At 40.8% G+C, this 26,246-nt stretch overlaps 1 long non-coding RNA gene across 1 annotated transcript in view; it reads left to right on the top strand.

The window, feature by feature from the left end:
• LOC120407355 overlaps positions 1-26,246 on the top strand; it is a 132,623-nt gene that overhangs the window by 102,805 nt on the left and 3,572 nt on the right. The window contains exon 2 of the long non-coding RNA XR_005599907.1: positions 14,275-14,348. This is a non-coding gene — a long non-coding RNA (uncharacterized LOC120407355). The remainder of the gene's footprint in view (positions 1-14,274; positions 14,349-26,246) is intronic.

Here is a 26,246-nt window from a genome sequence, read left to right as displayed (position 1 = left end):
TCAATATTTACCTTTTGGGTCAATAGATTATAATATTCATGTCAAAGGAAGTTAATATCTACTTACTATAGGTATGATGAATGTTATAGCAGCTATATATCTCCATATTAAAATATTTGAAAAAATACATTAAGAAAGAGTTCATAAAAGCTGTAAATTGTATTAAAAAAAATAACTCAACACTTCCATCTTCCTCACAAGCAGAACTGGTTGAATAATAATCATGAATCTGCCCCCTTTTTCATTTACCCAATCAGTCACAAACTGATTCTGATTTTCTTTGTATGCATTTGTTATTTGTATCATCATCATGTATGAGTGACTATTGCTGAACATTGAACAATGGCCTACACATGCAGGTCTGGAAAATAAAAAAAACAAAACTTGCCAAGGCTCCTCAGTCACTGGTTACTTCATACAATTAAGTAACAAAGCCAAAAGAGTGTCCTGTGCTTTTAAGGAATCAAACCAAGCCATATAAATGTAAAATCAAGAAAGAAAAATGAGCTGGGGTTGCCTCAGCCTACTTGACCAGTGATAGGACTATTTCCATTGCAAACCCAACTCACCAGGAGTGTCTTTCACTGCCCAGAAGGAGCCATATGTCTGCTCTCTGTTTAAGAACGTTGCTTTCCCACAACTAACCCAACCTTAATTCCTTGCAGTTCTTTTGTAGAGATGCTGGTTAATCCTTTCTTCACTTCCCTTGGTAAGTGGTGTATAAATGCCATCACAATCATACCATGAGCTGTCTGTGAATTGAGAATGTTTGTCCTGTGCTGTTTTCCTAGTTCACATCCTGAGGCCTGGTCTACACTACGCGTTTAAACCGGTTTTAGGAGCATTAAACCGATTTAACGCCACACCGGTCCACACTAAGAGGCCCTTTATATCGGTATAAAGGGCTCTTTAAACCGGTTTCTGTACTCCTCCCTAACGAGAGGAGTAGCGCTAATATCGGTATTACCATATCGGATTAGGGTTAGTGTGGCCGCAGATCTACGGTATTGGCCTCCGGGTGGTATCCCACAGTGCACCACTGACCGCTCTGGACAGCAATCTGAACTCGGATGCAGTGGCCAGGTAGACAGGAAAAGCCCCGCGAACTTTTGAATATTTCCTGTTTGCCCAGCGTGGAGCTCCGATCAGCATGTGTGGCGATGCAGTTAAAAATCAAAATAAAGAAAGAGCTCCCGCATGGACCATGCGGACGTGATCGCTGTAAGGGCAGACAAATCTGTTCTATCAGCGCTCCGTTACAGAAGACGAATTAAAAAACATTTTTAAAAAATCTCCAGACAGACGCCATAGCAGGGACTCAGCGCACTGCTGCGTGACAAGCGTAACGGAAAGCCAAGGAATCAAATGGACGCTCATGGACTGGAGGACTCAAGCTATCCCACAGTTCCTGCAGTCTCTCTGAAAAGCATTTGCATTCTTGGCTAAGCTACAAATGCTTCTAGGGTCAAACACAGTGTCCGCGGTGGGTCAGGGCATAGCTCGGCAATTTACGCACCCCTCCACCCACCCCCAGAAGTGAAAGGGAAAACAATCCTCTCTTGACTTTTTACATGTCACCCTATCTTTACTGAATGCTGCAGATAGACGCGATGCTGCAGCACTGAACACCAACATCCTTGCTCCCCCCCCCGCCATGGGTGGCTGATGGTGCAAAACGACTGGTACCCGTCCTCATCATCAGCCTATTGGTACATGGGGCAGTGCAAAAGGGCTGGTAACCATGCTGACTAGCATCCGTCAGGTCGATCAAGGGCGCCTGGCCCTAATTTTTCCTGGTAGATGGTGCAGTATGGCTGATAACCATCGTCATCATAGCAACAGGGGGCTGAGCTCTGTCAGCCCCCACCCTTCATGTGTGTAAAAAAAAAAAAAAAAAAAAAGATTCAATTGCCCCTGGACTAGCAGAGGGATGCTGGGCTCCTCTCCTCCACACTCCTTACTGTCCTGTCTGGACTATCATAGCAGCTGGAGGCTGCCTTCCACTCATTTCTCACTAACAAGTCACTGTGTCTTATTCCTGCATTCTTTATTACTTCATCACACAAGTGGGGGGACAATGCTACGGTAGCCCAGGAAGGCTGGGGGAAGAACGGAATCAACAGGTGGGGTTGTTGCAGGAGCACCCCCTGTGAATAGCATACAGCTCATAATTTCTGCAGGATCTGACACAGCAGCTGTGCTCTCTGATACAGTGGTTCTCTAGTACACTTGCCCATATTCTAGGCAGGACTGATTCTATTTTTAGATACCAAAAAGGAGGGATTGACTCAGGGAGTCATTCCCAATTTTGGCTTTTGCGCCCCTGGCTAAGAGCAGCCAGGGGCACTTATGACAGCAGCAAATGGTGCAAAACGACTGGTAGCCATGATCATCTTTTTACCAATTTATGGATTGGTAGATGGTGCAGTATGGCTGGTAACCATCTCTGCTGTCATGCAAAAGCAAAAGCATGCTGCTGTGTAGCGCTGCTGAATCACCTCTGTCAGCGGCATCTAGTACACATACGGTGACAGTCACAAAAGGCAAAACAGGCTCCATGATTGCCATGCTATGGCATCTGCCAGGGCAATCCAGGGGAAAAAAGGCGCAAAATGCTTGTCTGCCGTTGCTTTCCCAGAGGAAGGAGTGACTGATGACATTTACCCAGAACCACCCGCGTCAATGATTTTTGCCCCATCAGGCACTGGGATCTCAACCTGGAAATTCCAAGGGGCGGGGGAGGCTGCGGGAACTATGGGATAGCTACGGAATAGCTACCCACAGTGCAACGCTCCAGAAGTCGACGCTAGCCTCGGACCGTGGACGCACACCACCGATTTAATGTGTTTAGTGTGGCCGCGCGCACTCGATTTTATACAATCTGTTTTACAAAACCGGTTTATGCAAATTCAGAATAGTCCCGTAGTGTAGACGTACCCTGAATAACTCAGCACGTGTCTTAACTGAAAGCCTGTCAGGTTCATTAAACATTTTCCAACCAATAGGAATTTGGTGATGAAGGATTTTATTTTAAATCCTTAAGCATTGTACGTGCTGCACTTCATGCTTTAAAAGCCGTACCTACATCTTTAGTGGAGTGCTTTTTCTTTCAATGGATCACAACTTGTACTAAAATTAACATCTGTTTGCCTAACAGGGTTTATTTTGTGAGGAGTAAGACCAGATCACTAGAGGTTGATTGGGATTAATGATGCTTTGAAAGCCAGGAAATCCCACCTAAAGAGTGTGCTTCTAGCTATATATAAATAAATAAAGTTTAAGCACCCCAAGCTTTCAAGGCTAAAGGGAGCTTAATTACAGTCACACTCCAACTCCTCCTCAGCTCAATACACACACACCAACATTTAGAATAGCTGAACCGCATTACTGGTTGTTTTTTTTTCTTCATAGCAGACAAATCCATCTTTTGGTTTTACTTACAGATAAAACAAATGAATCTCCAAAATGAAAGCTAGAAATATTGCAGCTTTCAGGCTTGGGTTTCATTCTGACAAGCATGCATGACAGGCAAGTGTCAAGGAGTTTAGAACTTTTTCCATGTGAGCATTGAATGGGTGTTTGTGAGAGATTGATTCTGATGATTCACCGATCTCTTTTACTTTACTACGTCAACTTTTCACACTCACCAGCCTATTTGCACAACCAGACAGGACACATCTTTTCACTTAGTACTATTAAGGTCACTAAATTAGTACTGTTAAGGTCAGATCCAGCAGTGCAAGATAATAGGAGGTTAGTGTACTCAGAATTAATTTCCTGTGTACCTGCTCCTTAGGCTGCATACATTACAGCAACAGTGGGAGTGACAAGGATGCAGACTGCAGCCAACTCTGAATTAATGTGATCTAATTTTTTCCCTAAAAACCCTCTTCAAGGAACAAAAACTTAAATGCTTGAGATAATTTTAAATAGAGACAAGCCTGCACCACAATGCTGCATCTGAACACATCCAATCTTGGAGAAATTTAAATCTAAATCCAGATCCAAATCTGAACCTTGGACTTGGCCACTATTTCTGTAGTGGCCTGAATCAGACTTCCATGTCTGTACATCTACACGTTTTCTTTGAGGGCATTCAGAGCTGAATCCAGATTCAAATTTTGTTTCGGGTTATCTCTAGTCTTAAGCTTTAGGAAAATTAGCTGTCATAGCAAAACAAGGTCCCCACCCAGGGAACACAAATGAGTGAAGGGCTCTGACAGTCCTCATTCCACATGAAGGTAATGTCCCCACTGACACAGGAGTAAGCCTTGCACACCATAGTAACTGTTTGCAGAACCAGGCACTAGTTTAACTGGACACACCACACAAGTTGGTTATTTTTCATTCACAACACACATTATATTTCAAGACCCCTAGAAATCTGTAGAGAATTAGTCAGCAACACTCTGTGGAACAGCGTGAATCAGGTCATCACACTAGCTAATGTGTGGGTACCTGTAATTTATCAGTCATTCTCTGCTGTGTGGGCCATAAAGGTGGTGCAAGCAAAAATCCAAACGTTGCCATGTCCTCTCGACATTTATTTTTTCTCTTTTCCATGACTAGTTCCAATATTTTGTTTGGTTTTTATTCTTTAAAAACTATACATGTTGGCAGATGAGCATGTTCAGACTATTTGGGCATTACAAAAATATGTTTGGGATGGGGTGGGAAAAGCAGTTCCACCATTTATTTACTGGGCATCTAAAAAGGTATTGTGCGCTCTCACTGGTGATGGCTGCACGTGAATACCATAATACTACGCAAAGTGTACGCTGAAGGCCAAATCAGTGCTGCTCATGGTTGAGAATGTTGCAGAGAGGGCACAGGGAGCATCTTTCTCCCTCCACATCTTCCCCCACCCCATCTCCAACTGAGAGGGAAAACTATAATATGACGGCTGACCCTTCTTTTCAGTAAAGGGAAAGGGATTAAGGGGGATCTGCTCGATTGCTGCAAATATCGTGCACTCAGAATGGGTCATATTGGAGTAGGTCAGATAATGGCCATAGTTCTAAACCCTATATTCACCAGCTATCCTAGGGGAGGGCACTGCTACATGAAGTGCACATTAGAACTTTCATAAGTAGCAAGTGCCACTACTGAGCTCATTCCCCAGCACCCTACAGGCACTGGACCAAATTTTCAGAGGTTCTAAAAGGGGCAGTGAGAGTTATATGCATCTGTAAAATAGTGTGAATCTGTGTGTTTTGCTGTATGTTGCTGTAACTTACATGTTGACATGAAGGAAGGCTAGAGTAGCAGCAAGAAAAGCAAGCATGGGGGTATAATATAAAATAATGATGGCCCGCTTTATCTTATAACTTCTACATCTTCCTGTTAGTTGCTTTTCCTGTTGTAACGCTATCCTTCCACCCTCTTAGCATATAATATGCACCCGTTTATACTCAGTGAGTCAGGTTCTGGTCTCAGGTAATGAGATCAGAATAAGATCCACTTTCATTGACATACGTTCATTTACTAATATACAACTTATGCTGTCATTCATCTCACCTCAAATTATGGCCCACTGTGCCTTGTTACAGACATAATGGCAAAAATTCAGACCCGCTGTAAGTGGGTGTAATCCCATTGATTAGAGTAGTATGACATCTGTTTACACTAGGTCTAAACTTTGTCTAATCACTCTCTCCACCACAGTTTGGATGCTACAATTGAGCCCTTCCCCACCAACACCTGCCTTGACTCATAATGCATCTGAAAACGATACTTACCTCTAAGCCTGCAGACATACCTTGTAGCCAGATATGCTTATGTTTGAAGTCTGTTTTCCAGTACCTCATCAAGCAAACTCTGAACAGATACTAGTATACAGTAACATCTGTCAGTAGAGTATCATGCAGTTGATCCACCTGTCTCCTATAATGAATATTCACTAGAATATGAGTAGGAGAGAGATGCAAATGTAAGCCAAAAAATACTTAAGCATCCCAATTTTTATTATCACGGTTTAAATTTTCAAAAGCTCTTAATAGAAAAATCAATGGGATGTTTGCTCCTAAATCACTTGGGTTCTTCTAAAAATATCTCCCTATAAATGCATGAATATTCAGTGTTTTCTTCCTTCGTGTTTTATATCGTAGACAATTATACACAGGTAGCTCCATTCATGTTTAAAGGGTAGGTTTTTCCTTGTGTTATTTTTGCAGTTTATCAGTTAGCAAACACTTACACACTGCAGGGAGTTCTCAACCATTTGTAAATTTGTATCCATTGCTAAACTTCTTCAGGATTCATTGCTGCTTGTGGTAAGTTAGCTGGTGTGATTTGTAGTTGTAAGCATACAGTGGAAAGTTCTTTCTGAATAGATGATTAAACAAATGAAATGTTTGCCTACAAATGGTGAGTTTACTGCATCTTAGAAATTCACCTTCCTTTGATAGAAATTTTGTGGGAGATGATGTCAAGAGCTTAAAGGCCTTGTCATAGAAATAAAGAATAAAAATCTCAACTGAATGTCCTTAGAAACATTAGTTACTTAGAACTTTGCAATACCTGCAGGAATCACGCATTTTTATATTCACATAGTTTTAGCTTAGGCAGAAGAGAGACTGTAAATTGGGAAATAGGAAATCTCTGGCCCATGTTCTGCACTAATATATCCACAGGCACTGCACTACATGGAGGTCTGTAACTGAAAATTGCACTTTGAAACCATGTGACAGAGGCAATAAACATCTTCCTTGATTTTTCCCATTAAATAAAAATTCAAAGGTTTTGAATACAATGTGTACCATCTGATTTTAAAAAAAGGAATTATAACAATAATTACTTCAGAGGGAAGGCCTTAACTTATATCTGGTTAATTGCAAACGTATTAGCCCTTTAAGATGAAATTTCTGGTCTGGGAATTGTACAGAGAGCTTGTATAGTACTATAAAGCTAGAAGCTATGCATTCTCTAACCATGGTGGTTTTCTCCTGCATAATTCTTTTAGACAAGCACTTCATACTTTGCTTAATGTGATGGGAGTTTGTTCTGTGTTTTATTTATCATAATCCTGAGGGAAATTATCTTGACAGCTGTATTTTGCATAGATTGGAGAGGAGCAATACAGGCATCAGGAAGACCTAAGAGAAAGAGGTTGCAGTACTCAAGATGGGAGATGAAAAATGCCTGGATGAATGTTTTGTGAACTGGATTGATAGAAACGTGTTAGCTTTTCTATAGAGTTCTCTGCCTTGGGAAATATCCTTTTCTTAAGGGGGAGCTGTGTCAAAACAGACCTATTAGAGCTATGTTGCTAGAGAGCTGTGTTCTGGGGCCAGGATTTTTTTACCTCATTCACTACAGGGGAAAAAGTGTCTTTATCCAGGCAAAACTCCCACTGAATTCAATGGCTTCAAGGACTCTAATGGAAGCTTTATTTGCAAGATTGGGCCAAATATAGTATTGTCGTCTGATGTTAGTGTAACAACTTGCTAGTTACCTTCAGTTCAGGTTTGATTCTACCATTAGTTTTTATTAAACTACATGTATTATAGTGTTTGTTTTTGTGGCTCTATGGACTTAGGGTTGTGTCAGACTTTCCATCATAAAACACCTCTTTCCAGGGTTTTATATGTCAGTTGTAAAAATGTTCTCTGGACTGTAACTTCGTATTTCAGACTTATTTTTTTCCCTAGTCTGAGAGCGGGAATGGAATTTGAAGAAAATCTGTTTTTACTATTTTTGAGTTATAAAATGCAAGAAATATGCATTTTTAAAAACCCTCTTATAATTTAAAAATGAAATTACGTTATTTCTTGAAACAGTATTTATTTTTTACCTGAGCTAATGGCTTTATTATTAAAACATTTTAAAGTGGAAAAAAGCTACAGGCAGACTATTTAGACTAGAAAAGAGTGTCAGTGGACGCTTACAACAGGTCACCTCGTCACAATGTAAAAATAAGGGGACACCTGATGAAATTAATAGATTTAAAATAAATACAGGGAAATACTGCTTTATGCATGTATTTAACCTATTAAATTCACTATCATAAGAGGTCAATTTCACTTTAAAAGTGTCATCCATGCAGGGCCACCCGGGGGGCAGGAGAGGAGGAAGCAAGTGGGGCAATATGCCCCGGGCCCCTCGGGGGCACCCATGAGAATATAGTATTCTATAGTATTGCAACTTTTTTATGGAAGGGGCCCCTGAAATTGCTTTGCCCCAGGCCCCCTGAATCCTCTGGGCGGCCCTGCATCCATGCACTAAAGATTTAGTTTATCTGTTGCCATGCTTTGTTTTGTGAAGTAAACTTCTGTCGTCTTGACTATATTCTAAATCATTAATCAGATCTTGCTTCATTCGGAGAGAGAATCATCCATACGCTAAATGTTTGCCTTTGTATTAAAATATTTTGTGTATTCATTTAAAAGTATAGTACAAATTTCCACCATCCAGAAACTAATGAATGGCAAGACAGTGACACACAAAACAATGAACAGCAGGAAAAGCTTCTTCAGAACTGAGACACAGCTGGATGCCCCCACAACTATTCTCTTGACACATCCTTTTGTGCCTAATGCTGGAGAACATATGGTGCATGAATTTCTCATCTTCATCGTTTCACGTCTCACTCTCACTCTTCTTTTAATGTCTTGTGGAAGGAGGATATAGAACAAGGCAGTGCCATGGAGTTACTGTATCTCACTTAACCTGCACTCTGGTTGTTTGGTAAAAGTAGAAATACCACCACAAATCTGGAATAAATATACAGTTATTTATTTCCTGTGGAAGTATGGACACTGTTAGAGTACTTTCTTAGGCTGAATCAAGCCATTGCAGTGACAGTGAGGTGATCAAGGGGTCATTAGAGGTGAAGACTGCAGTGTCATGCCCTGACATCAGATACACTGACTACGGTAGTGCCAACTTCTTACAAGTATCTACAATAATCCACTAATGGTTGAGAAGAAGGAAGTGGAAAAGTAAATTGAGCAGGTTTTGTGTCACTTTTTTTCTAGTAAGTACATGTCAAGGTAGATGCAACACAATCCAAGTACTATACTTATTTTGTTTTATACCATAATGTTAAAATAGTTGGGAAATGGTCTGCAACATCGATTTTGTATTTGGGATTCACATAAAAAATGAAGGTATTTGAATGTATATACACTTTGAATTACATTCTTTCATCTTTGGATAGCACTACCTGCAAAAAGCTTAGAAAAAGGGGCAGGAGAAATAAATCCAGTTAACTGTGAACTGCAATAGTAAGTCTAGATAAAGCAGTTCTGGGTGCCAATATGGAGGGGGATTAGTATAGTATAGTGATGTGAGTTCTGTGGAGAATCCTAGGATATATAGTCAGATTCTTATTAGGCTTGATCTCAGTTTGCTTCATCAGGAATGACACTTTTTAAACAGAGTTAATGTTATTTTCCAAAAAAAAAAAAGGGGCTACTCTTGAGAGTTAATCTTAGATTTACAGGTAAGTTTGAAGCAATTGTTTAATATTGTGCTAGAATTTCAAATCAATACTTGAAATGTCAGTAGAAAATGAAGTCATTTGGAAGGGATATAGAAGTTGTTGGGTAAAGGTAATTTATGATGCTGTACACATTAGATCTGTGGAAAGTGCGCACTGATTACATCAGGTGTGACAGGTGAAAAGGGATTGTTGAATATTCCCTTTTGAAAAGCATGTTTTATTAATATTTACATTTATCCAGCAACACTGCTGCTTGAATTGAATCTTGCATATACATTGTACAATTATATATAAATAAATGTATACTATATTGCCCTGGGTCACCTCTTTCACAAGAAAACATCCCTTACATTATTGTCCTTCAAACACTTCTTAACACTCTACTTTTCTGTGATGCATACAAAAAAAATTAACAATGGTAAGGCTACTGCTATGCTGCCATTACTACCAGTGTTTGTTGTTTCCTTGTACTCCCTTCTATATCTAGGGCTGGAAAAATCCCCCAGAGATCATCTAGTCTATCCCTCTGCACTTAGGCAGGATTGAATAAACCTAGACCATTCCTGACAGGTGTTTGTCCAACCTGTTCTTAAAAACTTCCAAGGATGTGCATTTCACCACCTACTACATTACCTGTTCCAGTGTTAACTATGCTTATAGTTACAAAAGTTTTCCTAATATCTAACTTGCTGCAAAGTAAGCTGATTACTTCATGTTCTACCGTAAGTGGACATGGAGAACAGTTGATCACCATCCTCTTGATAAGTCTTCAAATATGTAAAGTTTTTATCATGTCCCTCCTTACTATCCATCAGTTGTCTCTTGTCTTACTCTAGATTGTAAGCTTTTGGGGGAAAGGACCATCTTTTTGTTCTGTGTTTGTACAGCGCCTGGCACAATGGGTCCCTAGTCCCTGACTCGGGCTCTTAGGTGCTTTAGGCAGTGTTGTTAATAAATAACACCGGGTGAAAGTAAGAGGTTTTTGAGCTCTAGAGTTATAAAGGAACCCAAGAAACACACAAGAAAGTGGAGACAATTTATAATATTGTTATAAAACCAGAAAAGATTTATTGACCGTGAAACCATGAACACAGATCTGGAACAAAGAGAGAACTTTTCCCCTTGTTTTTCATTCATAAATCCACGATACTCTTACCAAAACAATGTAAAATACCATCTGGCTAGCAGCATGGGAAAGGGCAGAGGAAATATAAGAAATTGCTTAAGAACCACATGTAGAACTGTAAGCTAATAGTCACTAATAGTTCTGTAATTTATTATGGATTTTTCAATGCTACACACTGTGGCTCCTTTTTGCAGGTACCTGGTCTCCAAACAAAATAAATAAACACAGTGAAGTGCTGTGTAGCCTAGAAACTGGCTCTGAGGGGGGAAATATACAGTAGCTATTTTCCCTCCAATAAATCTGAATTTAAGAACTTCTGTTGTTATGTCCAGCTATTATTTACTATCGGCTGGATTCAGAAACAAAGTAAATATTTCTCCAGCTTGTTCCCATATATTTTATAGACATTAGTATTGATAACAGTATTTCATGTTTTTAAATGGTGGTGCATTTTAGTTCCCATGAAAAATTAGTGAATGCATAATTTAGGATAGAGCTTGCTGGTTTTCATAGCTTCCCCTGCATAACTCCTCTGGTATGCCTCCATGGTGAAATTCAAGAGCCCTACTCTAGTCCTTATTTCACAGAAGAGTCTGATAATCCAAATGAATAGTCTCGTTCCACTATGTGTCTGAGTCAGGGCAATCTTATGCCACTTAGCGTTGTATCATCACAGCATCTCACCATCATAATCCAGTACAATAGACCTATTGAATGGTGAAATAAATGTTCACTATATTCTGCTATCATTTAATAACAGAAATCCAGATTAGATTTTCACCCAGATTAGTCTCTACGTTCATGGAAGGGTAATTCAAACACCTACAAAGCCTCTCCCCAGCTACGCTGAGCTCAGAGAGACCTGGGATATATAGGAGAGGAAAGGAGATGCTCGTGATTATCCCACCAACCTCATGAATAATGAAGCTAAGGATGCATTAACATTGCTACCCAGTTCCCTCTATGCTAAGGATCCCTCCTTTAAGGGACCTCACAGGAATCTGCTGGAGCCGTGCTTGATGGGAGCCAGAGGAGTAGGGCCAGGAGCCAATATGGAGGCATAGTGATAGTGGTTCTGTGCTTTAGATAATACATTGAGATTACATTTTGTGAGGACAAATACTGTCCCCTGACAAAATGATCTGAGGAAACTCCACAAGGCAATTGGGCAGAACTTTCCTCCCCTTGACCAAGTATCATGTTGTGTGGGAGGGAGCAGATTAACACAGAATGTCTGTCCCCTTCTGGCTCCCTCAAACCACTGTGACCTGAAACCAGAACCCATGTGAGCAACCCTTACCTTTGAGAAGTTCTGCTGACATTAACTGGAATACGCATGATTTAGGATTATTCATGTGGGTAAGGGTTATGGGATCAGGCCCACACATAATTATATTTTTATTATATTATAAGTATAATTATTCCATGCAATTGGTAACTATGGCCCTTGGGTGAATCATGAAAACAAGAATACTTTATTGCTGTTGGTTCAGTGATCAAAGAGTACTACAGGTCCAGACCACTTAAGAAACATGGTCCTTAATTACTTTTGGTAAATGATGGGCATCTTCCTTCCTCCCCTCTTTGCTTATCTGATGATGTAAAAAAGAAAGGTCAAATGTTCACTGGTTCCTTGGAAGGAAATGTGAATTGTTTATGCTTGACAGGGGAAGAACTGTGAGTAATCTACACAGTCTCCATTTGATTCAGCTTCAGCTAAGGGAAGTGTTTTTGACTGGAGCGGCAGTAACACCCTGCTGCAGTATGGAGGGGGGGGGAAAATCAATACTCTTGCTGGGAAATTCATGAAAAAGAAACATAAAAGGATGACCCATTGGTGTGAGAGGAATCAATATTCACATGCAAATGAAGTCCCTGAAGTTTATGAAGCAGTCTCGTGCTTAAGTGACTCACTCTGGAATAATCACATGAAGGTTCAGCTGTAGTTTATTCTGCCAGAGGGAAATCTGATGCACTATTATCTGCATTTTTGATGATTAGGATGGGAGGGGAGAGGTAGCGGGGAGAAAGGGAGCATTGGGATCATTATACATCTAAAAATTGTTGCCACAGATCTGGGAATCTCGTAATAAAACTCAACCTTTCATTATACATTTTGCACCTGCAATTTCAAAACATCTCGTATAAATTCTGCTAACACATACTTGTCTTAGGACTTTGGAAACACATCGTTCAATAGTCTTGGGAGATTATAAAGCCTTCTCTGAGGACTAGCAAAAGGTTTATCAGAAGCATTGCACTAATAAATGTCATTTCACAACATCAGTGTGAGTCAAACAGTAATACATGGAAAAAGGAGTTTCATCTTTGTATTGAAAAAAGGTACCCAAAATACAGTATGCATCACACCAGAAAAGATCCAACATTTACAAAAATCCCATTTTAGATAGACCAATCTTTTGTGTTCAAATAGATATGTAAAGGAGCGAGAACTTGTGCCCTCAAAAGCAAAAGGGACTGGTTTATAAATGGGGCCTTTCATCTCCAGAGGAGTTAGCTGGAGGGCAGCACAAAATGTTTAGTCTAAAAATGAGTTTAAATTGCTGTATCTAAGTTATATGCATTGCAGAGTGAACTTCATTGCATTAGGTATTTTGCTTCCCATGAAAAACGAGTCTTGCTTCCTTAAGCAACCTGGATCTGCCTAATCACAAAAGGAGCATGCTTCTGTTCCTTTATGAGAGGCATTACTATTTTTGGCAGATAAGAAAGTAAGTGTTCACTTGAAAGCAGTTGATTTCACCATTAAAATTAAGTTTTAAGGTTCCAATCCAGCATCCATTGAACTTAATATGAGTTTGGAAATTGAATTCAGAGGGGGAAGAATCAGGCCCTAGAAATATAAATGTCCATGCTTTCTAGTGTCATGATACTAAAATAGGTGTTTTGTGCCAGGACATTTTGTATTCCCTCAGTTGTTTTCTTTTACTGGCAGCACAAATGTGAAAAGGAAAATGAACAGTTCTGAAAGGTGGAACTCAGATACTGTCCTGGTCTTATATTTGCAAATATTTTTGTGCCAGATCCTGCAGGGAGCTGAGCTCAGTTAAATTCAGTGGTGGTGGTCATGCTCAGCATGATGTTGAATTAAGTGAGTGCTGATGAAGCTCAGAATCTGGCCGTATGTTTGTGGAGTGTCATCAAAGTACCGATTCAGTAAGCAGAGGGTCTGCAACTCCTGAAATTTACTTTCTTGTACTCAGAGATGCTGTGCCTCTCTTATCACATTCTCCACATTTAAAAAAATGAGTCTCTGTAGGCAAACCAAAACCCTTCTGGCAATCCTGCAATTCGTGCCCTTTCACTTATGGCTTTGTAAGAATATCTATATAGTGCATTCTTTATACAAGTTGCATTTTTAAAGTTTCCCACATGGAGCTAACACATAAAATATTTAAAAGCATCATACATTTGCAATACACTCAGAATTGTAATGAATAAAAATTAGACTCCAGATGATGTAAAAGTATTCAAGTACTTCCAAAGATGGACACAGCCACCAAAGGTTGATTTCTTGATAAAACAGATCTTTTCAATGTATACACCAGAAGCTATGGCACCTGCAGAGATAACACCATGTTCTTTATTATTCCTGTGGTACCATCTTTGGAACTCTTTAGTTTTTAAGGGACAAACCTGCCCCTTTGTTGATTCATAGCAGCACTATTGTGATTTTGTTACGCAGGTGACCAGGATGCTAGGCGTCCGTATGTGCATTTTGCTCAGACAGCAACAGCCATGACTTGAGGAACAGATTGGGTGAGTTGACACTTGCTTTATTTTCAGTCCCTGTAAATGTATATATGGATATACAGAAATTTGTATATATGATTGCATCCCTCTCCATATGTCCTTTGTCTGTCATGGGTCTTTCTAGGCTCTGATCCTGCAAATACTTACTCGTGTGCTTAACCTTACACTGTGTGAGTAGTTCCTCTGAGGTCAATGAACAAAGCTAAGCATGTGCATAAGTCTTTGCAACATGGGGGCCTAAGATTGTAAGTTCTTCAGAGTGGACTTTGTCTCTTCATTTTGTACAGCACGTAGCACAAGAGGATCTCAATCCTGGCTGAGGCCTCTGGATGCTACCACAATATACTGTGACAAAGTTCCAACCTTGTCTCAGTACATCCCATGCTTCCTGGCAGATTACACTAGCCTCAGAGGCTCACTGTGACCCTCCACATAGCCCTTCTCTCTCTAGAGGCAAGGGTCACAGCCTACTGAGCCATTTCCATCATAAGCCAGCAAGGGAGGTGAGAAGTTATTCTCCCTTGCATAGTCTCTGTTGTCTCCCAGTCTCAGAGATTAATCAGGGAGGGGGGAGCCTGGGCCCACCCCAGGGACCCTACTAGTAGCAGCTCTTGGTAGCTGACTTTTTGGAAACAGGACAAGTATGATTCCCTGGGCCACTTCCCCACAGCAGCCCCCACTTCCTCAATATCTTCATCACCCATACCTCAGGGCCTCCTTTCTTGTGCCTGATAAGGTTTGTACTCCTCCATGTCTCCAGCAGCATAGCTCCCTTCTACAGCTCCTGACACACACACACTTGACTAAGTGGGAGGCGTTTAACTAGTTTCAGCCAGCCCCTGATTGGCTTCAGGTGTCCCAATCAACCTAGCTATCTCCACTGTTTTCTAGAAGAATCTTAATTGGCCCCAGGTGTCTTGATTAACCTGGAGCAACTGACATTTTGTTACCATGGTAACAGGGATTTGTTTAGTCTGGGGCTAACATACCTGTTTCTCATTACTTTCCTATAGCCATCTGGCCTTGTCCTGTCACAATACGTAATAAATAATAAAATAGCAGTACTATAAATAAAGGTAGCGAGGATGTTTTTCTACACTGCCAGTGTGTTGATGGAGACATGGTAGTAGATCCATTCTTATACACATCCACTGGTCATTACTCCAACGTCAGCTTAGCACAGCATAACGGGAGGTATAGCAGGTCTGAGGCTGCATTAGAAACTCTGGGATGGTTTTCCACTGCTCTCCAAATGGGAGAATTCCTTCCCCTAAAGAGCACCCCATAGCTTAGCCTGGCTATTCAGGTTTGGCATTGGGAACACAATTTTATTCTAAACCAGGTGCCACAGCTCTCTAAACACATCATCTCTGATTTTGTAATATCATTTTAGTCTTCCAGGATAGTACTTCTATGAATAATACTACAGCATAGCAATTGCTGGCTAATTGTATATAATAGAAGTACAAATAAACAAATTCCCACATACTACAGTTCTTGTTCCAAAGATCTTGAGTAAAATTTTCAAAAGCACCTAAGTAACTTACTTCAGAGCCTCAGTCTCCTTTTTGAAAGTGACGTAGGCATTTAGGAGGCTCAGTCCCACTGAAATAACTTAAGTGCTTTTGTAAATTTTACCCATTAACTAAAACTCATCTAAATATTCAGGTACTACTTAGCATGGGGGGACTCACTAGGAATGGATGAACCTGGTGGAGTCTGAAGTTTTGCAAACCTCTTGTGCTGTTTTGGGGGCAAGTCAAAGTGGTTTGTTCACACACAGAGTTTTTTCTCCCTTTTAATTTTAACACGTTGTTTTAATAATGTCTTTTTTTCTAACTAAAGAATAACTTGTGCTATGTCTCATATTAGGAACAGAAATATCCTCTAAATAAGAGGCCAGCATATGTAGGTGCCATATATACAGTATGTACACTATATATTTTGCATTAGCACTTATCCTTTCTGCTCCTCCCTTTGTAGTGCTTTATAAACAGAACATGAGTTCAACTGTAATTATTGAGACTACTCTGTTCCCCAAACTCCAGGAGTGCCAGAAGCATACCAGATGTACCATGACTCAGGGACAAGCACTGTGGGTGTTTCAGCAGCTAGGCCTTGTAGGCGCTAGTTCTGGTGGATCCCAATAAGCACTTGAACACATGACTAATGGAAAAGTTATTTTATGAGGACAGTCGGGAAAGGCATAGGTTGCAAATACCCTAGGGACAGAGGCTTAAACAGTTACAGTTCAAAGTGAGTAATAGCGGTTCTGTTTGGGCCGCTGAGCAATCCAGTCAAGAGTCGGGGCTCGACTGACCTAGTGTCTGGGAAACCCTCTCCATTCCACACTCTATTCCAGCGAATAGGAGCTTGCAGGTTTCCAAGCCCGGCTCAGTTAATGTCTCTCATTGAGGGCCCTCTTTATTGGCTCGCTGCCCAGCCATTGCTCTTCCCCCAGAAGTGCCAACAGACCTTTCTGTTTGGCACTGACAGCCTGTTCCATTCATGGCTTTATTCACAGTTCCTGGGGCTTCTCTTCACTCCCTGCTGCCATGTGGGTCCCATTTTCCAAACACAGCCTGACCATTTACTATTTCAGGACCTTTCCCTTATCAGGCATGGGGAAAGGCATGTGTAGCGGAGAGAGGGCTGATGGGAGTTGTTTCCCCTTGCTTAGCAGATCCATTTGAGCACTGTTTTGTGATGGAACTTCACAATATTTGAGTCATTTTAAATTTAGGCAAAAACATTTTCCCCCTTTTATTTGTACTATATCTTATAACAGTCTGGCTAGAATGTATGTGCAGCACAATTACCCTCTACTGGATGGAAAGGCAGACTTTCAATAGGTTCAGAAGCAGTAGTTAGTCTCAAGAAAGAAAAAAAAACAGGAGAACTTGTGACTTAAAATTTATTTTTTTATTTTTTTTTTCAGAGCTTGAAAGCTCATGCTAAAAAAAAAAAAGCTCATTTTCTTTAAAAACAGTACTCCTGTTTTTTTTGCAGACTTTCAATAGTACATGTACAGCTGAGGATATAAGCCCTAATGTTACTATAGCTAGACATGATGGTTTGGTACCTCAGATAAGCTTTAATATTTGGAGTTGATTGTCTGAGTTCTATCCCTGGTTATGGCTATGAAATCAACACTCACCCATTATGCAGAATTGCTGACTACTGTGAAGTCCTGTCTAGCCAAAGAATTGTTAAAATATCTCTAGTTCAAAGGAATGGAACCTCTCCCCTTAGATTTCAATAGGATTTTTGAAGGTATTGAATTCAGCTACTGAACACCCACCCAAAATCCAATACCAATAATTAGGGAATTGAGTTGACTGTGAAAAGTCAATACATATAATAAAGTGAATGGTTCACATATTTCTATATAAAAGCAGAAAACAGGTCCTTCATTTAATTGTATATATGTCTAGTTAAGTCTAAATCTTCTAGCAATCTATAAGCATACTAAGGGCTAAATTTTACCCTGAATCTTTCTTCCCTGCCACCCTCTTAATTTCATTAGTAGTGTGCAGGGTATAAAAGAAGACCACATCTGGCCACTGATGTGTACAAATAACTGATTTAATCATTGTATGTGAGTTTGGCATAATCATTAACTCAGACTATAGATCACTTGTTCCTCTTCTACCACTGATGCAGAAACTCCAGTCCCTAATCTAGAGACTTTATGCACTGTGAGGATATACAGCATTGCAACATAATACTTTGGTACACAAAACTGCCAAACTAGGGAAAGATGAGATGAGAGTTCTAATGAAACTCTCATCATTGTTTTTTTTGCTCATGAATGTTTCCAAGTTGTTGGGGTTTTGTTTGTTTGTTTTTTTTCTTTAATCATGAGCTTTAGGAGGTGATGGAAAAACTCATCTGAATTTGGAGGATATTTTTCTGTGGAGCATGGCTTTTTTAAAAAACAACAACAATGGAAAATAGATAGAGACAACCTACTATTAGAGAACCAGTAGGTGCACATTAGAGATCATTTGTCCTCTAGATTTATTTTTCACTCAAGAATAACTGCATCACGGAAAGGAATTACCATAATTTATATCAATAATATTTTTCAGTGATGTGTGAATAAAATAATATTCCACTGTAAATTTTAAAAAAGCCTTTATGACTGCATTTTTATCAGCTTATTTACCTTTATTTATATTTAGTGCTGAAAAAGCCATATTCATAGAGTTATGTAAATGACCCAGGGAGAGAAGTACTGTTTATGTTTTATAGGGTGGCTGGAGCAGCAGCATCTTATCTGTCTGAACTAAAATGGTTTCAGCTGGTCCACCTTATTCATTATAATTGCTTTTTGATTATTGATTGGTTGTTTGTGAAACTTGGCTTGCTGAAGCTTGAGGATGGAGCACAGGATTTGCTCTTGTTGCCTGTGTGAACTTGGTCAATCTTTGCCAAACAGATTCATTTGATTTGTCTTTTTAAGTGACCTTTTGACTTGCAATCATCTGCATTCTGGTCATGCTTTATTTCATTTTATTTTTACTGTAGAGCACTTTGGAATGTTTGTCATGAAAAGAGCTACATAAATATTAATGTATTGATAGTGTTATGGCTTTTCAAGCCTATTTTTCATTTCATGGGTTTTAAGAGCTACAAAATTTACTGACTGTACCGAAAATACAGGTATAATGGACTTTCTGAAATGCCCTGAATGAGATAAACTATATGAATTATTAATCCCATGAAAGTCAGGGCTATCCTTCTTAAATGCCTAAATATGTTACAGTGCTGGCACCTTTCAAAGTTGCAGGTGAGCTAGTTCCATTCTGTTTACAACTCTACCTGGAAAGGAGGGAGAATGGAATGCCAGCTGCAGGAGTAGAGGTTAGGTAGCTTCAATAATATGAGTCCTCTGGCTGGAATCCCAGGAGATTTTCAGATAGCCATCTAAAGTGTATTTTGTAGAACGTTTAATCATAATGGAATGCATGTCAGGGAAGATAATGTCTCTCTCTAGAGTTTCTTTCAACTTGACTTTTAATCACAAGAGAAGGCCTGATCCTGAATCCTTATTTAGGCAAAACACACATCACCCTGAATGAAATCTTGTCTGAATAAGAACTAGCTGAAGGACCACATATACTGAAAATAAAATCATAGAATCATAGAATATCAGGGTTGAAAGGGACTTCAGAAGGTCATCTAGTCCAACCAGCTGCTCAGAGCAGGACCAATCCCTAACTAAATCATCCCAGCCAGGGCTTTGTCAAGCCCTTAAAAACCTCTAAGGAAGGAGATTCCACCACCCCTATGTAACCCATTCCAGTGCTTCACCACCCTCCTAGTGAAATTTTTTTACCTAATATCCAGCCTAAAGCTCCCCCACTGCAACTCAAGACCATTACTCCTTGTTCTGTCATCTGGTACCACTGAGAACAGTCTAGATCCATCCTCTTTGGAACCCCCTTTCAGGTAGTTGAAAGCAGGTATCAAATCCCCCCTCATTCTTCTCTTCTACAAACTAAATAATCCCAGTTCCCTCAGCTTCTCCTCATAAATTATGTGCTCCAGCCCCCTAATCATTTTCGTTGCCCTCCACTGGACTCTTTTTTCCACATCCTTCTTGTAGTGTGGGCCCCAAAACTGGACACAGTACTCCAGATGAGGCCTCACCAGTGCCAAATAGAGGGGAATGATCACGTCCCTCGATTTGCTGGCAACGCTCCTACTTATACAACCCAAAATGCCATTAGCCTTCTTGGCAACAAGGGCACACCGTTGACTCATATCCAGCTTCTCGTCTGCTGTAACCCCTAGGTCCTTTTCTGCAGAACTGCTTCCTAGCCGCTCAGTCCCTAATCTGTAGCAGTTCATGGGATTCTTCCATCCTAAGTGCAGGACTCTGCACTTGTCCTTGTTGAACCTCATCAGGTTTCTTTTGGCCCAATCCTCATTTGTCTAGGTCCCTCTGTATCTTATCTCTACCCTCCAGCGTATCTACTACTCCTCCCAGTTTAATGTTATCTGCAAACTTGCTTGACTGCAGTCCATGCCATCCTCCAGATCATTAATGAAGATATTGAACAAAACCGGCCCCAGGAGCGACCCTTGGGGCAATTGTCTTGATAGCGGCTGCCAACTAGACATGGAGCCATTGATCACTACCTGTTGAGCCCGATGATCTAGCCAGCTTTCTATCCACCTTATAGTCCATTCACTCAGCCCATACTTCTTTAACTTGCTGGCAAGAATACTGTGGGAGACTGTACCAAAACTTTGCTAAAGTCAAGGAATAACACATCCAGTGCTTTCCCCTCATCCACAGAGCCAGTTATCTTGTCATAGAAGGCAATTAAGTTAGTCAAAGCATGACTTGCCCTTGGTGAATCCATGCTGACTGTTTCTGATCACTATCCTCTCCTCTAAGTTCTTCAAATTGATTCCTTGTGGACCTGCTCCATGATTTTTCCAGGGGCTGAGGTGAGACTGACTGGCCTGTAGTTCCCCAGATCCTCCTCTTTCCCTTTTTAAAGATGGGCACTACATTAGCCTTTTTCCAGTCATCTGGGACCATCATGAAGAGCTAATATGGAATATTTGCATCCAACAATTTGATAAAGTAGGTGGGGGTAATGCATCAAGAAGAACCTTCTGCTAGTAGCTTCTATTACAGTGTCAGAGTTCGAAGGGATTTTGCTTAGTTTGTAAGCAGTTACATTATGATTCCTACAGCATGTAATTTTGCTGTCCTCTGTTGATGAATATTCCCTGCACAATCCGAATCTGAAATACACATCATCATAGCACCATGTAGTCTTCATAGCACAGGTAGAGAGTGTTGCTTGTATAAACACAAGGTATCGTTCATGATTATTTATTACTTAGATAGCACCATATATATGCATAGCAGTTTACAAACACATTATTATTGCTAATTTGTAATGCAGTATTTCCCAAAATGTGCTGTGTGCATTACATGCAGTATAGGAAGACACATTCCCTGTCCCTGAAGAGCTTGTGATCTAAAGAACAGATGAAGGGTAGGAGAAAGGAATATATAAACAAAGTAGTCAGGACAATGACTGACACACATTGAACTAACAAGATATGAGTGTGTGTGTGTGTGTGTGTGTAAAGTAAAATGTAGAATCAAGCGTGAAATCCTCACTTTCTGCTCTACTCTTTAACATGCCTCTTAGAGGCACAGCACAGAACCGCACCGCTAGGATTTACTGGGGCAGCACTTGAGAGGAATGGTGGAACAGGGAAGTGATTCTGGGAATAAGATATGGGAATGGAGAAAGGAAAGGGAGGGAGAATAAGAGGACAGAGTGGAGGAAGAGAAGGAGGTGACAAGTACAGTGTAGAAAAGTGAGAGTTTGGGCAAATGAAGGGCTGCAGTGCTCTGAGAGGGGCAGAATAAAGGAGGAGCAACAACCAATGGCATAAAATAATTGTGAAAGAATATATACATCCAGAGCTCCAGTTTCAGAGGTGAGGGAGTATAATGATGTCAGAAAGCTATGAAGTTCCCTGCCCTGGGTCTAATGTAGACAAAGGGAACTTGACCCTGCCACTCATGCTAGATGCTTTGGGGAAGGAACACTGAGGGCTGGGAGCTTTCCAAGTCCAACTCTGTAAACTCTGCCTAACTGCTGCTGTTGGTCCCCAGGTGGAGGGGAATGAGGAGGCCACTGGGCCCAGTGCCCTGATACCTCACATGGTCCTTCTAGGGGGATGGATGGATGGAAGGCTTAGTACTGGGCTGTAGCTGCCTTTTGGCTCCAAAATTGCCCCATCTAAGCTGTTTCTGGAGGCTGCTGTTCTCGCCGTGTAGGGAGTGGAGATGATTGACTCTCTGTGTCCCACAAAGCTTACAGTCTCAAGTAAAAAGTGATGCCCAGCATGTGCAGGGAAACCTGGTGCTGCATTGATGAGACTGTTACTGAGCAGCCACTGAGTTGCTTCTGCCTACTAACATGAGACAGACTAAGGAGATGGGTAGTTAGTCCTGCCTTGAGTGCAGGGGACTGAGCTAGGTGACCTCTTGAGGACCCTTCCAGTTCTACAATTCTATGATTCTACAACTAAGCCTTTATTGGCAGGTTGATGCCTCATCAGACAGGCCCATTCTTTGCCCACCACCATTTGTAATCTGTTTCTTGAGTGTAAGGGAGTGGGCTCACCAGGGGCTTGAGACTCTCCACCTACCACAGTGCATTAACCTTACTCATACCCACCCATAAGGACAGTTTCTGTTCCTTGATCTCATCCCTATATGTCCCTGCAGCAATATTCAAAGGCTGGAACTGTTCTGCACAGGAGCAGAGGAGAATTGTCTCCTCATAGGCACATCATAGAGTCACTCTACAGAACCAGTTTCTCCTCCCTTGGTTTTCACACCTCAACTGCTAGAACAGGGCCTCATCCTCCCTGATTGAACTAACCTCGTTATCTCTAGCTTGCCTCTTGCTTGCATATATATACCTGCCCCTGGAAATTTCCACTACTTGCATCCGACGAAGTGGGTATTCACCCACGAAAGCTCATGCTGCAAATCGTCTGTTAGTCTATAAGGTGCCACAGGATTCTTTGCTGCTTCTACATACCCATAGACTGTCCGCATCATAAATACTAATACAGGGGCAGTGCTGGGGATATAAAGGGGTAGGACAGAACACTACGGGGGATTCTGGGCTGTTCTGGAGCCCTAGAGCAGCCTGCAGGTGGCCTTTGGGAGGCTGCTGTAAATTTGAGTAGCCCCTGTGTTCTCTAATTTATGCTGGGGACCACACCAGCCTCTGCAGTAGCACACAGTTCCAAGGGTAAAAGCTGGCTTTGCTCCCCCTTTGGGCAGTGCTTTCTGTGCTGCTTCTACTGGATATGCAGCACAGAATTTTAATCATAGGCTGCTTACAGTTGGGCTGGACCACAACAACTTTGCAGTTCCTTATGTGGTGCAAGGACTTATAGGATTATAGCCAAGATAATTATATGATGTCAGTTTGCCTTTCAGGAGCCACTTTAGGCTCTGGCAAAAATTTCAATAAAGTTTGTTTTAATTCAAAACAAACTTTATCTTGTTGTAGCAGATGTACAGAGTTCAGTGTTGTTAGATGTGACATAATAGGCCAATTACACCTCAAAATTCTGTGATGCTCTTAAAATCTCTATATTCTACAAGAATCTGAGATCAAGAGATGGACTATGTTAGCATCAGCTTGTGGAGCATGGACTGATAAGTCTAAGGTGGGGTATTCATCCAACAAAATAAACCTAATAAAAAATCATGTTATTTTCATCCCTCTGACTTCTGCTATTCATAGTGATCCTTTTGTATGTAGTCCAAGAGGAACTCAGCCATAAATTGAAATATCTGAGTATTTTGCTGCACTGCTGAATGTGAGTGTGGAGCACAGTATGGAATTTCCCCATCCTGCAATATGCTCAACTTTTATTCAGTTTCTTTTAAGATACTTTTAAGCTTCATGTGGATATTTTCATTTAACTGCTTCCCATTAGATAAAACTGATCTATTTACTGTAACTAGCCTGCCCTAACCTTGATAGTCCTTGACTCTGCCTTTAGGAAGCATCTATGAGGGGAAATATGAAAGTAAGTGGAGGCAAATTAACCTGCACAAGACATTTTATTTTTAGAAATGTAATTTGGAAAGATGACAAACATTTTACAGACAGATGCATGAATGTCAGCACAGTAGGCTGTCTGAGGAGCAATTATGAATTCCAACTCCATCCTTTCCCAACCTATCTTTGAGTGGTGGGCTATCAGAAAGCACTACTATTTTCCTATATTCTATAGAAGACATTTTTATAATTGATCTGAGAGGCCATATATTAAAAGGTGACCTTCATTTGCCCTACTGCAATCAAATTACATTTTCTAACATGTAGTCCTGGGTCCTGATATAGGTCCAGACCCTCAGCTGACATGAATTATCCCAGCTTCATTGACTTCAATGAAGCTACAACAGTTTACACAAGCTGAGGATCTGCAGTATAGTGGTTAGCTGGTTTTATCAGCCATTTTTGGATACAGTGTGCAATGAAAAGACAAACTAGAGTCCAAGTGTTGGTGGTATATTTTGTCAAATCAGTCATCTGACTGATGAGAAAGAAAGTGAATGGGGAATAATTTGGATGAACTGTGGACACATTAAAATGGAGGGGGCGGGGTGGAACAGAAGTTATGGATTTTATATTCAAGCATCTCCAAGTATACAGTATTATGACTTTAAAAAAAATGTAGATGATAATTGCTAAACAACCGCAGTATTTTTAAGGCACCCTCCAATAAATCTACATAACAAGACAGTAGGGAAATAGATTATTCTGGAGGAGTTTAGTGAGTTTTATAAATGGCTGTATTCTCACGCACTATATTGAGAGAGATTTCATTTCCCTGTTTGAACTGGGGGCAAGAGGGAATGCCACTTTCTTCAATTGAAATGTATTTTATACTGTTTTTCTGTTTAAATTGGTGTTATTTAATAAATATATGGAGTGCTCCCAGGGCACCTGGCCCCTCAGTGCAATCTGGGCCTGCTTTTCTTTGTAGCTTAGGTTTATTGAAGCAAAACTTGTTCAGCTTTATGTTACGCCTTCCCAGCCAAAACCCAAACTGTTCATTGTCTGAAGCCAGTGATATAAAAGGAGGGACCTTCTGGGCACTGTATACACTTGGGGATTTTCAGACAACCACGTCACTAGATTGGCTGAACCCTTCTAACCCTAATATTGTGTATACAGGGTGCCTCAAGCACGAATGGGAATGAAAAGAATAAGCACTAATTCTTGCGTATTGAAGTGTTTTGCTGTTTGAGTGAATAGCAGTTGTTGCTACTCAGAAGTCTTGAATTACTAAAGACTCTAGTTCTCCTGAGGCACCAATTCTACAATGAGATGGATGTTGGCAGACCCCTGCACCTCTGTGGAGCCCCATGAACTTCATCAGCCTTACTGTTCAAATCAGGGCAGAAATTATAATAAATGTTGTCACACCAGTATAATCTCACAGGCACACGTGCACACGCACACACTGCTTCCCCAACTACCATAACAGGATGGGGCTCCATCATTTCATTGATCGGGGGAGTACTATACCTGCAGGATCACTTATGTTCTGCCTTTCCCTGGCAGCCCCCATATTTCTCTGCAGCGCTTGCCATCTCTATGGGGATATTGCAGCTCTGTTTGGGGAAGCATGTGAGCCTACAGCCTGAGAAAGCATTGCTCTGAGGCATTAAGGCAGTGACAGTGAAAAACAAGGGGGGTGGGGATATATGACAACCTAGAGGTGTGAAGTAGGAGGAGGGAAAAGACTGATAACAGGGGGATCTTAAGGACAGATTTTAACTGTGTTGATGGTATTTTGTTTGCTTGCTTAAATTAGTTTCCATTGTACCATCCAAAGAAAAGAAAAAGCACAAATTCATGAGCCCATAGGCAGACCTTGCAGCATGTTCTGAAGTTTGACAAACTGCTGGGCTAAGGAGTGGGAGAGTTAATGTGTATCAGGGACCATTTACTTAAAAGGGCTGTCACCAGCTCTGCCCCTTTAGACACAGGGAGGAGTTATTAGCTCAGGTACCCCAGGTGATCTGAAGTTCTCAGGTATCACACAAAGAGGTACGATTCTAAATTAGCCAGTGTCCAGGACAGTTAGGGCTTCTTAGACTAAAATAAAAATTTTAAATTGCACTTGAAACTGCAGACTTGATCACAGACGTAATATTCTTGTGGGAAACCCTACTACTAAGTGAGGGGGCACTTTGCCCCCAGATGATGTTTTAGAGGGCTCTTTTAGGTGTAGCCCCAGTACAATGCATTGCAGCAATCTAAACTGGAGCATGTAAAACTGATACCCATCCAGCAGAAAAGATCTCGAACTTCTGGCCACCAC

This window comes from Mauremys reevesii, linkage group 6, assembly GCF_016161935.1.
Source record: "Mauremys reevesii isolate NIE-2019 linkage group 6, ASM1616193v1, whole genome shotgun sequence".
In the NCBI taxonomy this organism is placed as follows: Eukaryota; Metazoa; Chordata; order Testudines; family Geoemydidae; genus Mauremys; species Mauremys reevesii.
Note: the sequence above shows the minus strand (reverse complement) of the source record. Positions and strands in the feature narration are given on the sequence as shown.